This window comes from Rhinolophus ferrumequinum, chromosome 20 (assembly GCF_004115265.2).
Source record: "Rhinolophus ferrumequinum isolate MPI-CBG mRhiFer1 chromosome 20, mRhiFer1_v1.p, whole genome shotgun sequence".
In the NCBI taxonomy this organism is placed as follows: domain Eukaryota; kingdom Metazoa; phylum Chordata; class Mammalia; order Chiroptera; family Rhinolophidae; genus Rhinolophus; species Rhinolophus ferrumequinum.
In genome coordinates this window covers 56,294,071-56,309,310 of record NC_046303.1, presented here as the reverse complement: position 1 = coordinate 56,309,310, position 15,240 = coordinate 56,294,071, and the positions used below count along the sequence as shown (strand labels likewise).

Sequence of the window (15,240 nt, the reverse complement as noted above, 5' to 3'; positions counted from 1 at the left end):
ATGAGCACTGGCTACACTAGCTTCTTCCACATCCTTCCCTTGCAGTCACACCTCAAGGTATGTAAAGTTTGGCCCCTACCACCACTGAGAAAACACTCACTTCCAGGTTCCCAAGGGCTCCTGGTCACTAAGTCCATAGGCTACCTTTCTGCTCTTAGATTACTTAACCATGCAGCCTCTTTGAAGAATTTGTCACTCCTAGCTATGACCTTCTTTTCTGAAAAGTTTGTTTTTCTTTATTTCGGGGCACATTTTCCTTCAGTTCTGTAACTACTCTTTCCTAGACTCTTGATTATTCTCCTTTCTTTAATCTTCTTGCTTTCCCTAGGGACCCTTCCTTGAGCCCCTAATTATCTCACTTTTCATACTTCTCCTGGGCAATGAAATCCACACATGGAACTTTAATTTCTACTCAAATGTTGATGTTCTAAAATCTATTTCTGTCCTAAAACTCTCTCTTGAGCTTTTCCTATAGTTAAACTGCTACTATATATTTCACTCAGGCTTCCCCCAAAGCATATTAAACTTAACAGCTACAACCGAAACGCTCTTCATCTTCCTTTTTTTTTTTTTTTTGATTTTGATCGTTGAATATTCTTTTTTTTTTTAAATTTTATTTTTTAAATTTATTGGGGTGACAATTGTTAGTAAAATTACATAGATTTCAGGTGTGCAATTCTGTATCACATCATCCATAAATTACACTGTGTGTTCACCACCCATCTTCCTTTTGATCCAGGCCTTTTCCTCTGAATCCTAACTCAGTCATGGCAGCTGTGTGTATCTGGTTGCTCGAGCTGAAACCCCGATGTCAGAACTGACACTCTTTTTTCCTTCCTCTTACCTGGATTCTTCTTTATTGTGTACTTTGAATTCTTACCCATCTGTCCAGGGCACAGCTGCTACCTCAGTTCAGGCCACCATCATATCTTACCTAAATTGTTCCTACAGTAACCTAATTGATGTCTCTGCATCCAGTCTTAATCCCCTTCAGCCCTTCTCCATACTTCAATCAATGTGATTTTTCTAAAATGAAAATCCCTTTAATACTCTTCAGTGCACCCTCATTGCCCTTGGGATAAAATTGGAAATCCTTAAAGTGATTTACCAGGACATTCATAGTGTGCCTTAGTTCTTCATCCTGATCTTCGCCTTCTCTCCACTCCCCACCCCTAACTCTCTCTTGTCCTCTCTTCTCCCTCCTTTTTCTCCTCCTCACCCTCTTCCTCCCCATTTCAGGTCATCTATAAGCAATTGTGCTTTTCTGAATACGTTATTTCTCTCATTTGCAAAACTTTGTCCCAATGCCTCTCTTCTGGGAGGATCTCCTCCACATCATGCAACTCTACAAAATGCAACACTACAGTGGCCCACTTTGTCAGCTAAGTCCCATACACCCTTCCCTGACGCCGGTGCCCCTCACCACCATGACTTGTTAAGATGGTTGACCTGCTTCCCCTTACAACTGCGTTTCTTCTTTGATAGTTTTTAACACACTGTACTATGGTTAGGCAACTGTAATTTTCCCCTAGGAACAGATTCTTGAGGCTGTAGCTATGTCCTCTTTTGCACTGAATCACTAAGACAAAGCACAGTGCCTGACAGAAATGAGATCTATTTATTAAATAAATAAACTATTCTGCTTTAAGCCTATTTAATATTTGCTTAAGGTCAATGATGATATTTTTGCTCAAGAGATCATATTCTTGAAGATAATTATTGACCATTTCAAATTATTATGTTTTAAAAGACATTTTCGTTATATTTAATTTTAGGTTTTTTTGGGGGTGTGGGTTACTAATTAATTAATTTATTAATTTATCTTTATTAGTTTCAGGTGTACAAAATAACATAGTGATTAGACATTTACACATCTTACAAGGCGATAACCCCAACAAGTCTACTACCCATCTGACATCGTACATAGCTATTATAATATCATTGACTGTATTCCCTATACTATACTTTACATTTCATGACTATATATTTTTTAATTATAGTTGACATTAAATATTATTCTATATTAGATTTAGATGTAGGGTGTAATGGTTAGATATTTATATAATTTATATGTGATTCCCTTGATAAGTCTAGTACCCATCTGACACTATAGGTAGTCTTTACAATATTATTGATTATATTCCCTATATTGTTTTTCATATCCCTGTGACTATTTTGCAACTACTAATTTATACTTTCTAATCCCTTCACCTTTCACACCCATCCCCTCAAACTCCCTCCGTCCTAACAACCATCAGTTTGTTCTCTGTATCTATGAGTCTACAACTGTTTTGTTTGTTTGTTTATCATGCTCTTTAGATTCGACATATGTATAAGTAAGATCATATGGTATTCGTCTTTCTCAGTCTGACTTACTTCACTTAGCATAATATCCACTAGATCCATCTATGTTGTTACAAATGGTAAGATTCCTTTTATTTAATGGCAGAGTAATACTCCATTGTATATTTGGACCAAAATTTCTTAATCCAGTTGTCTATTGAAGGACGTTTTGGTTGTTTCTATATCTTGGCTATTGTAAATAGGACTGCAGTGAACATAGGGGTGCATATATCTTTTTCAATTAGTGTTTTATATTTCTTCGGATAAATATCCAGGGGTGGAATTGCTGGGTCATAAAGTAGTTCTCCTTTTAATTTTTGAGGAACCTCCACACTGTTTTCTATAGTGGCTGTACCAATTTGCAATCCCACTAACAGTGCACAAGAGTTCCCTTTTCTCCACATCCTTGCTAGTATTGTTTGTTGATTTATTAATGTAGCCATTCTCACAAGTGTAAGGTGATATCGCTTTGGAGTTTTTATTTGCATTTCACTGATGATTAGTGATGTTTAGCATCTCTTCATATGTCTATTGGCCATTTGCATGTCCTCTTTGGAGAAATGTCTATTTAGGTCCTCTACCCATTTTTTTAATTGGACTGTTTGTTTGTTTTGGTGCTGAGTTGTATGAGATTTTCATAAATTTTGGATATTAACCCCTTTTGAGATGTCATTGGCAAATATCTTCTCCCATTCCATAGAATGTCGTTTGTTTTGTTGATGGTTTTCTTTGCTGTGAAAAAACTTTTTAGTTTGATGTAGTTTCTTTTTTTTTTTTAATTAAAGTTTATTGGGGGTGACAATTGTTAGTAAAGTTACATAGATTTCAGGTGTACAATTCTGTATTACATCATCTATGAATCCCATTGTGTGTTCACCACCCAGAGTCAGTTCTCCTTCCATCACCATATATTCGATCCCCTTTACCCTCACCTCCTACCTCCCCACCACCTTTACCCTGTGGTAACCACTAAACTATTGTCTGTGTCTATGAGTTTTTATTTCTCATTTGTTTGTATTGTTCTTTTGTTGTTTTTTGTTTATACACCACATATCAGTGAAATCATATGGTTCTCTGCTTTTTCTGTCTGACTTATTTCTCTTAGCATTATATTCTCAAGATCCTCCATGTTGTCACAAATGGTCCTATTTCATCTTTTCTTACTGCGGAATAGTAATCCATTGTGTATATATACCACAATGTCTTTATCCATTCATCTATCGAAGGACATTTTCTGTTTTTCCATGTCTTGGCCACCGTAAATAAAGCTGCAATGAACATTGGAGTACACATGTCTTTATGGATAAATGTTTTCAGATTTTTTGGGTAGATACCTAGGAGTGGGATTGCTGGGTCATATGGTAATTCTATTTTTAAATTTTGAGGAGCTTCCACACTACCTTCCATAATGGCTGCACCAGTCTGCATTCCCACCAACAGTGCATGAGGGTTCCTTTTTCTCCACAGCCTCTCCAACACTTGTTACTATTTGTCTTGCTGATGATAGCCACTCTGACCGGGGTGAGGTGATATCTCATTGCGGTTTTTATTTGCATTTCTCTGATGATTAGTGATGTTGAGCATTTTTTCATATGTCTATTTGCCATTTGTATGTCCTCTTTGGAGAAATGTCTCTTCAGGTCCTCTGCCCATTTTTCAACTGGGTTGTTTGTTTTTTTGTTGTTGAGTTTCATGAGTTCCTTGTATATTTTGGATATTAACCCCTTATCGGAGGCACTGTTTGCAAAACCCTTCTCCCATTCAGTTTGTTGCCTGTTTATTTTGTCGATGGCTTCTTTTGCTGTGCAGAAGCTTTTAAGTTTGATATAGCCCCATTCATTTATTTTAGCTTTTACTTCCCTTGCCTTTGGGGTCAAATTCATAAAATGTTCTTTGAACCCAAGATCCATAAGTTTAGTACCTATGTTTTCTTCTATGCAGTTTATTGTGTCAGGTCTTATGCTTAAGTCTTTGATCCATTTTGAATTAATTGTGGTACATGATGACAGATAACAGTCCAGTTTCATTATTTTGCACGTGGCTTTCCAATTCTGCCAGCACAATTTATGAAGAGGCTGTCTTTTCTGCATTGCATGTTTTTTGCTTCTTTGTCAAAAATTATCTGTCCATATTTATGTGTTTTTTTTTTTCTGGGTTCTAAATTGTATTCCATTAGTCTACGTGTCTGTTTTTCTGCCAATACCAGGCTGTTTTGATTATTGTTGCCCTGTAGTACAAGCTAAAGTCAGGGAGTGTGATACCTCCAGTATTGTTCTTTTTTCTTAAGATTGCTTTGGCTATTCAGGGTCTTTTGTGATTCCAAACAAATCTGATGATTTTTTGTTCTATTTCTTTAAAAAATGTGATTGGGATTTTGATGGGGATTGCATTAAATCTGTATATTGCTTTGGGTAATATGGCCATTTTAACTATGTTGATTCTTCCAATCCATGAGCATGGAATGTCTTTCCATTTCTTTGTGTCTTCTTCAATTTCTTTCAAAAATATCTTATAGTTTTCAGCATATAGGTCTTTCACATCCTTGGTTAAGTTTATTCCTAGGTATTTTATTATTTTTGCTGCAATTGCAAAAGGAATTGTTTTTTGTATTTTTTTTTCTGAGATTTCATTGTTAGTATATAGGAATGCAATGGACTTTTGTATGTTGATTTTGTAGCCAGCAACTTTACTGTATTCGTTGATTGTTTCTAATAGCTTTTTGGTGGAGTCTTTAGGGTTTTCTATATATAGCATCATGTCATCTGCAAAGAGTGATAATTTAACTTCCATCTGTGTAATTTCCAGGTTTCTATCTTTGATATCACTGATTCTCTCCTCCATCTGGTCAACTCTACTTCCTAAGCTGGCTATTTTATTCTTAATTTCTTCTATTGAGTTCTTAATTTCCAGAAATTCTATTTGGTTCTTTTTTAAATTTCAATCTCTTTTGTAAAATGCTCATGTTGTTGTTTGATTGTGTTTCTGAGTTCATTAAACTGCCTTTCTGTATTTTCTTGCATCTTGTTGAGTTTTTTCAGAACTGCAATCTTGAATTCTCTGTCATTTAAGTCACATATTTCCATATCTTTAACTTCATTTTCTGGAGACTTTTCACTTTCTTTCTGAACTGCCTTGTTGTCTTGGCTATTCATGGCAATTAATTATTTATTATTTCTCTTCCTAGACATCTACAGGAGTGGGTTCTGCAGCAGTTTGATAGGAAGAGGTCTTTCTTTTGTTTTTTAGTACTTGTTTCTAGAATGTTTTATTTTCTCTCTAAGTGCAGCCCTTTTTTCTCTCTCACACTGTAGTGTTATGTTTTCTCTGCATTATTCCAGCTTCTCACACAAGGAGGGATTCCCTGGAAGGCGGGCTCCTCCTCTGTTAACAGTTCGCCTGGGTCATAGTGGGTCACGTCCCTGTGGGGATGCAGAGAGCTTTTGAAGTTTTGAAGCTCTTCCTGCACCAAATTCAGAACCTGTGTGTTTCAGCAGTTCTGTTTATTCCTGCAGGGATGCGCCCAGATAGGTGGGGTCAGGGGCGGGGTGAGTTGTGAGAGATGGCCCAGAGCAATGGCAGCAACCACCACCACAGCCAGTCCTGCTTCCACAGCTCCCTCAACTTTGCTGGAACTAGTTGGGCTGTGAATCTGTGTCTGTGGACCACCATTCTCCAAACTGCAAATTTTCTGTTCTTTTGATCTAACACTGCTACTGTTCCTCTTCTAGCACTGGGCAAGTGGGGGCCGGTCATGGTCGGAGGCTAGGGAGGGGGCAGCTAGGCTCAGTGCCTAAAGCTTCCGTTCTCTGCTCAGCAGTGAGGGCTTAAACCACCGTTTTCAGCCTTCTTTCCTCAGTCTTTGCTCTAAGGTCTCTACTGTGAGCGTTGGGTTCAGCTGTGTTATATGCTGTCCCCTCAGCCCTGTGGGTTATAAACGGAGCTCTAGTAGTCCCAGTTCTTCCCTGTCCCACATCTGCGGTAGTTCTGGCATGCAGCGAGCTTGGAATACTGAGCTAGATCTGTGCCCTGCGCCCACATGGCTCCGTCTCCACACTTCTCCCTTCCCTCCTCCCCTGCTCGCGCTATTTGCCCATCTTTAGGTGACTTCAGCAGTGAGACAATTTGTCTTGCCTGTCTGCTGTGCAGGGAGTCTTTTGTGGAGTTATAATTGTTTGATTAGTTGTAAATTCTAGGGGAGATTTCCAGAGGCTCACCTCACGCCGCCATTTTGATGACGTCTGATTGTGTTACTGTTGATTTCTGCCTTCATGTCTGTCAATATTTGTTTTATGTATTTAGGTGCTCCTATATGGGAGGCATAGATGTTTACTAGGGTTATGTTCTCGTACTGGAGTAATCCCTTTATTGTTATGTAATGTCTTTCTTTGTCTCTTATTTATAGTCTTTGTTTTAAAGTCTCTTTTGTCTGATATAAGTATCGCTACCCCAGCTTAATTCTTGTTTCCACTTGCATGAAATATCTTTTTCCTTCCCTTTGTTTTCAGTCTATGTGTGTCTTTCGATCTGAGGTAGGTCTTTTGTAGACAGCATATGCATGTGTCTTGTTCCTTTATCCATTCAGCTACCTCATGTCTTTTGGTTGGAGCATTTAATCATTTACGTTTAACGTGATTATTGACAGGTATATAGTTATCACCATTATTTTATTCACATTTTTTATCTTTTTTGATTGTTCTTTGGTTTCCTCCTTCTTTTTAAAGAAGTCTTTTTAACATTTCTTGTAATACTGGCTTGGTGGCAATAAATATTTTTTAGTTTTTCTTGTCTAAATAGCTCTTTATCTCTTCTTTATTTTTAAATGATAGCCTTGCTGGATACAGTAGTCTTGGTTGTAGGCCCTTGTTTTTCATTACTTTGAATATTTCTTACCATGCCCTTTTGGCCTGCAGAGTTTATGTTGAGAAATCAACTGACAATCAATGGGAGCTCCCTTGCAAGTAACTAGTTATTGTTTTCTTGCTCCTTTTAGGATTCTCTCTTTGTCTTTAACCTTTGCCATTTTAATTATAATGTGTCTTGCTGTGGGCTTCTTTGGGTTTATCTTGTTTGAGACTCGCTGCTCTTTCTAGGCTTGCATGTCTATTTCCTTCGCAAGGTTGGATAAGTTTTCAGTCATTGTTTCATCAAATAGATTCCTAATCTCTTGCTCCCTCTTTTCTTCTGGTACCCCTATGATGCAAGTGTTGTTATGCTTGATGTTGTCCTAGAGTCCCCTTAAACTGTCTTCTTTTTTAAAATGTTTAATCTTATTGTTGTACTGATTGGGTGCTTTGTGCTACCTTGTCTTTAAATTGTCGAATTCAGTTCTCTGCTTCATCTAATCTGCTATTGATTCCTTCTAGAGTATTCTTTATTTCAGTTATTGTATTCTTTATTTCTGACTGGTTCTTTTTTGTGGTTTCTTTGTCCTTTTTTACATTTGCTCTCTTTTTTTTGAAGTTCTCACTAAGTTCCTTAAGCATTCTTACAACCAGCATTTTATCATCTGTCTCTGGTAGTTTGATTGTCTCCATTTCATTTAGTTCTGTTTCTGGGGTTTTCTCCTGTTCTTTCATTTGGGAAGTATTTCTTTGTTTCCTCATTCTGGCTGCCTCTCTGTGTTTGCTTTTATGTATTAGGTAGATCTCCTATGTCTCTCAGTCTTGCCAGATGGCCTTAGTAGTATGTAGCTGTGTGGTCTAGTGGCACAGTCTTTCTGATCACCTGTGCATGTGTTCTGGGAGTGTCCCTTGTATGTGTTTTGTGTATTTTCCTGTTGTAGTTGAGCCTTGATCACTTTTGGTGTGTCCATGGGTGGGAATGACTCCCAGGTGAACTGACTGTGAGGATTGCCTACACACACAGTGTAGAGGGGATTCACCCCAGTGATTTATTTGTGCCTGTTGAGACCACCCTTTGGGTGTACCAGTTGTGGAGTTAATCAGGTAGTTCTGTGGTGTGGTCTGAAGCTGATCTCTGAGTGTGTTGTTTCTGGTGTCTCTTGGGATGCACTCCAATGCTGACCAATGTCAGCCTTGCCTGTGACTAGATCAGCCCTTCCTGGTAGGAGCAACAACAAATACATGGTTGGTTGTTGCCTTTGCTGGACCTGGAAACCTATTAGGGTAGCCTCACTGTGAACCAAGGCTGGCTACCGCCAGTATTGGGTCTGGGGCATCTTAACAAAAAGCTCAAATCTCCCCTATACCTGTTGTTATTTGCTGGCTGCCAATAAGATTCAGCTCTTGAAATAGCTGCCTTTAGGAGTGTGGTCCAGGCTTGTTTACTGGATGCTGAGAGTGTTGTTATCAATGCAGCACTAGCTGGGCAGGGATGGGTACCAAAGAGTCACAGGGTATGGGTGTGGTTTTTACAAAGTTAATGCAGATTCAGTTCTTACACCAGTGCCGGGCCTGTAAACACTTTGAAAAATGCCCTGAGAACACTGTGGCCAGCCACCACTCACCTCACATCTGCAGATCCCTGAGAGCTACCCAAGAGAGGCTGCAGCATTCGTTGCCTTTGCTTGCTCACCACAAAAAGTTTCCCCGGTCTCCTTGTCCATCTGCTTCTAGCTTTTGTAGCTTTGGGGATGAGGCCAGCCTCCCAGGAGCCGAGAGTGCCCTCAGAGATGTAGGACTGGCTGGATGGGATGGGTTCTAGGATGTCATGGGGTTGGGTTGTGGTTTTTACAAAGTTAATGCAGATTCGGTTCTTGCACCAGTGTCAGCCTGTGACTACTTTGTGAAACCCTGAAAACACCATGGCCAACCACCATTCATCTCAGGCCTGCAGGTCCCTGAGAGCCTCCCAAGAGAGGCTGCAGTGCAAGCTGTGGCTGACTGTCTGCCATGGAAAGTTCCCCAGGCTGTCATGGGCTCTCTGCTGCTATAAAAGGATTTTGCACCTTGTGCGGTGGGGCTGGCTGCCCAGGAGCCAAGAGTGCCCTAGGCGATACAACACCAGCTGGGCAGGCCTGGGACCCAGGGCATCACCAAAGTGGTGCAAACATGCAGATTTTACGAGACCAATGTTGTCTCAGATTTGGCCCTTTGGGGGAAGGTTCAACATAGAAAACATTGTGCTCCCCTGTAGGCTACACAGGGATAATTGTGGCTGTCCCTCCAGCCCTTGCCCTAAAGCCACACAACTCAGTCTTTTCCGGTATGTCTCTGGCACCTCTCAAGTTGCTCTCCCTGCACCAGAGCCCAGGTGAGCGTTTGCAAGTGAGTGAGTCTATACACAGGCCCTCTAAGAGGAAGTCTGGGTTTCTAGCTGCTTTCTGTCTCATTGGGATGAATACATAGAATCCTCACTGCTTTTCAGTGCCAGATGTTGTGGGGACTCTTCTTCCTGGCACACTGGGGAGCCAAATGTGGGTCTTGGACCCCTCCTACTTCAGGGGGGACCTCTGCCACTGAGGTGTCCTTCTGGTGTTCAACCACTACTTGTGAGTTTTGGGGTCAGCCCGTTTTGCATCTCCAATCCTCCTACCAGTCTCAATGTGGCCTCTTCTTTATATCCTTAGTTATAGGGATTCTGTTCAGCTGGTCTTCAAATGATTCATGAGGTCAATTGTTCTATAATTTTGTTGTAATTTTGATTTTATCCTGGCAGGGAGCAAGCATAGAGTTTATCTAATCTACCATCTTGGACCCTCTTTCCAGTATTAGTTTAGTTTTGTAGCTGGGATTCAGCACACTAAGTTTATGTCTGTTGGAAAAACTGTCCAATTAATGTTATAAATATGAAAAACATAAGTTTTCAGAAAATAAATTGATGGAAGAGAAAGTAACTCAAAATTATACTAATGTGTTTTTATATAAGAAACTAATCAAGGAATTTTAATATTTGGCCTATTGAAGTCTCAGAAAATCTGATAATCGATAATTAGATATTTTGAAGAAAGAAATGGAATTGTCTTTATGCCACCAAAGCTAATGGATGGAAGGTGTAAATAAATTATATTTTCCTTAAAATGAAGTTTATCCCCAGAGAGAATGAGATGAGGTGAATTCTTCATCACTACAGTTACCCAAGTGCATATTAGATTAAAACATCACATTTGGGGTGGACTCTTCAGATGATGTTTAAGGTTCTTTTTGACCCAGCAGTAAAAGTTTCATTTCAATGATTTATATATTGAGATCTCATACACATATACTTTTAAACTTGGAAAACGTCATAGGAGTTAATACAGAATCTCAAGTTTCCAAACTTGAAGAAAATAATCTATGACACTGATTCTATGAAACACACACTTCATATATGTTTGGTTGAATAGCTAGAATTTTTATTATTTTCAGAGAAAGGAGTTGTTTTTTTTACTGAGATAAAGTTGTTTTTCCATTTAGGATATTTTGAAGTGATTATCTTTGAATAACAAACCTCTAATACATTAAATAAAGAATAAAGTAACATTGCACGAATGTCAGCCAGTGTTGCCTACAGTTCTTGACTAAGTGTCCAGTGGGCAATTGGCAGTGTGTACAGTTGGTAGTTAGTTGTTCAGCCATATCAAAACCATAAAGTTGCAAAGATCACCTTTCCACCAAATTCCCATTAGTTCTCCTTTTTTGCCCAAGTCCTATGTCCATCTTATCTTCCACTGCTTTTATGCTTTCAATATGATTCCTTTTTCCTATCCTCAGATGCCTAGTCTGGAACCACTCCTGTGGCTAGTGTATGACAAACCAGTAGTCATATGCAAAGCCACCTCAGTTTCTCCATTCTACTGGTCTGTGGAGACAGATCTTACAGAACACACATGTACAAAATCTTGGGTATAAGCTTCACTATGAACAAGCTTCTCCCACATTCACCATTCCAGAAGAATAATTCTTAACAGTCAATTTGTTTTGCATTATAATATATAACACTGGAAAATTTTTCTGGTTCCAACTGAGCAGTCTGTTTCTTATTTTTTACTTTATAGCATGCTAGCATTTGGCCTCTCCCATATCTTCTTGGTAAGATAAAAGTACATAAACAAAAATAACATCAACAAAAGAATAGATTAGACAGGAAAGGCTGGGAAAATTGAACAAAGATACATCAGCAAATAAATTAATTCTATATCAGATTAAATCCTTTCTTATCACCTCAATACTCCAAATCTTGCTCAATCACTTCTCTCTTATCTAAATTACCTGCTGTATTCCCATTTTCTCAGGGCTCAGCTAAATGAATTGCTGTCTAATTTCTCAGAAATCATTTCATTAAAGTATTAATGCTCACCATTATTTAACACATTATCCTCTGCCAGATAATATTTGCATTTTGAAAGTACCTTCAGTAACTTAATTAGAATATTGAGCATCATATTAATTTTAGGCACCATGTCAAATCTTAGAGGAAACCACCCATGCTCAGCACTGTTCCAATTTATGGTTCCAGTCATTAGGAAATTTTTAAACCAGTGCTGGGCAAAAATATTTCAGAAGGTAAATTCTAGATACAGCTGATGGAAGGTGATTAGTGAGGAACCTGTTCTAGATCCAGTGGCCACGTTTTAGCCAGACTTTACACTTCTTAGCTGCATGACCTTGGACATATTATTGGCTCTCTCATTGCTTTTGTTTCTTTCTCCAAAAATGATTCTTGCCATAACAAGAACCTCCATTAGAATTAAAAAAAAAAAAAGAAAGAAAAAGAAAAAGAAAAAAGACTTTGCCATGAATTATTTGTTACAGGTTAAAAATCCCCCCTGATAAAACTATAAATCTGAAAGAAATGCCTGAGTTTTTCAGATACATGTTACAGTGGAATTTAGAAAAGTCATCTTTTTTTTGTTGTTTTTTCCAGAGGGTGCAGCTTACAATGGCCCATGCGGGGATCGAACCGGCAACCGTGGTGTTATCAGCACCACGCTCTAACCAACTGAGCTAACTGGCCACCCAGAAAAGTCATCTATTTGTTGATGACAGAAGGAGTGGCATACAGATAGCTAATGAACAATACTAGTCAAGGCTGACCTATTTGAGAGTTGGCTTAGCTTTGTCACTTGACATGCTCTTGTTTTCCCCCAACTGGTTGATTCATCTTTTATTTACAGAATCTTGAGGCTTTGTTTATACTTTAAAGACAAAAATGTTTTACTTAATTCTTAGGGCAGCAATGCTTAGATGATCATAAGATACCCTGACTGTGGCGTTCAACGGTGAAAGGATGGATAAACCATTCTCAGTGCCTCAAATGTTGAAATCTGCAGCATATTATTTTAAAGCAAGTTATTTGATCCTCAAGAGTGACCATTTTTAACTAAACAAATAGAGATAATTGCCTATTTAATTTATGACTTGAGACAAGTCATTTATGAAAATATTCATTGGAACAGCCTGGAATTTTTAAATTAAAATACACTATAATTTAGGTTACAATCTGTCATGTCTTTTTAATTCAAACATCTTTCATTTTTATATGAACAATTTTGACTGAGTATTTATATTTTTTATAAACAGCTCTTTTCCCAACTTCCTAGTAAATTAGCTATTAGGGACCCAGAAACATAAATACACATAGCACAAGAAAACTGCATGTTACAAAGAACCCATTGCCAGAACATGGAGAAAATTTCTGCTAATTACAAGGATGAGATAAGTAGTTTGAAGTAAGAGGCAGTTGATTAGGTCACCAGTCAATTGGTGAGTATGAAGATTGGGTTCCATGAGGCTGTGGAACTAAGAAAATGAGAACATTCTACCTAAAGCAACACATCAAGAAATGGAGAAACATTCCAAGTCACAGCCGTTGAAAGAAAAGTAAGTTTTCTACAATGGCAACAACTGGTTTTGAATAACAAGTTCATTTACCAGATTTCTTACACAGAACACAAAAAGCATTAACAATAAAATTAAAAATTTATAAATTGCACTTCATGAAAACTAAAACTTTTATTCATTAAAAGGTGCCATTAAAATATAATAAGGTGAGTTACAGACTGAAGAAAATATTCACTTACATATGAGTACATATATATATATATATGCAAAACTTTGAACAGTTATTTTATAACACAAGATACACAAATTGCTATCACACATGAAAAGATGCTCATTAGTCATTGGGGAAATGCAAATTAAAGCCACAATGAAATATAATTTCACATTTTCTGGAATGGCTAGTATTAAAAAAATGACAACACTAAGTGTTGGTGAAGATATAGAACAACTGGGAACCTTAGTATTACTTTGGGAAACATATTACTTTATTTTTATTTTTAAATTAAAGCTTATTGGGGTGACAATTGTTAATAAAGTTATATAGATTTCAGGAGTACAATACTGTAATATATCATCTATATCTCACCTTGTGTGTTCACCACCCAGAGTCAGTTCTCTTTCCATAACCATATATTTGAGCCCCTTAAAGCTGTTCTAGAAAGTAGAGAACCATATGATTTCACTCATATGTGGTATATAAAACTGAAAACAACAGAAGAACAAGACAAACAAATAAAAAAGCAAAAGCTCATAGACATAGATAATAGTTGAGTGGTTACCAGAGAGTAAGGGAAGAGGGGGATTCTAAAAAACTTTAAAACATGTATCTATCATATGCTCCAGAAATTTCACTTCTAGGTGTTTATCTAAGATAATAACAACATATGTTTTCAAAGAAAAACCCCATAGAGTGGATAAACAAATTATAGTATATTCACTCATACAGTGGAATACTGCTCTCAATGAAGAGGAAAATAATTCATTTTTCTTATAAAAGCCTGCATGAATCTCATATAAGTCATGTTAAGACAGAGAAGCAAGACACAGGAATATGTACTACATGGATTCTGTAGTCTCCTAATTTCTATTATCATAGTTAAATTTCGGAACGGCCATAGGGAACTTTTGCGGGGTGATAGATGTTCTATCTTACTTGTATATAGATTTCACAGGTGCATGCATTTTCTAAAACTCCTTAAACTGTACTCAAAATATTTGCATGGCATTATATGTAAATTAAATTTAATTTTTTAAAAATAAAGCATTAAGTAAACATATGTTTAAGGAATTCAAAGACAGAAGGTGAATTTTAGAAGAGTAATTCCAACTTGTTTTATTTTGGCTTCCCACAAAAACCACATTTTGAGACAATGATTCAATTTCAAGTAGATTACATGGCAAATTCAGAGAATACTGAAAAAGGGTAGGGAATTAAAACAGGGAAAGGAAATCGGCCAATGATGGGTGTGATTTAAAGCAGATTCCACATTGGACAACTGGAGCCTGATTTTCTGGGAAAACCTAAGGAACTGCAAAACACAGGCCTCGATGTTATTCTACCAAGGGAAATGGAAATTGGAATGTTTTGGACCTATTCCCAATAGTTTTTGGTTGAGGTTGTTCACACAGGCTGTTAATTTCTGGACACTTCCAGCCTGCAATGTGAGTGAGAAGAGAAATATTCTGTGATTCCATAAAAAATTCTGTAGGCACAGAAATGCAGATACTAGCAGTTAGAATTCATTTGTACCACACTAAGTGATAGTGTCCAAGGAATATGTGGGGACATTGATAGAATCTGCTAAAAACCTTTGGTGATGGGTGAAAAAAGGAGAAGGGGACTAAGAAGTACAAAGTTCCACTTACAAAATAGGTCACAGGCTATACTGCACAGCATAAAGACTGTAATCAATAACATCATCATAGCTATGGTTACTAGACTTGTGGTGATCACTTCAAAATGTATATAAAAGGAATATACAAGTGTCTATACCTGAAACTAATAAAATATTGTATGTCAACTATAATTTAAATTTTAAAACATCAAATGTAGTAGTTTGACTTCAATCTATGACATATGGGTATCATTGGACTGCCCCACTGCCAAGAGAAACTGTAAAAGACGAACCCAAAAAACAGAAAAAAAAAAAAAAATGAAGGAAGGGAGGGAGAAACA

General features: G+C 37.6%; 1 non-coding gene across 1 annotated transcript; it reads right to left on the bottom strand.

Moving 5' to 3' along the window:
* Window positions 1-12,163: 12,163 nt before the first annotated feature.
* Window positions 12,164-12,237, bottom strand: TRNAI-GAU (transfer RNA isoleucine (anticodon GAU)). Its single transcript has one exon. It is a non-coding gene; the product is annotated as a tRNA-Ile (tRNA).
* Window positions 12,238-15,240: the final 3,003 nt, after the last annotated feature.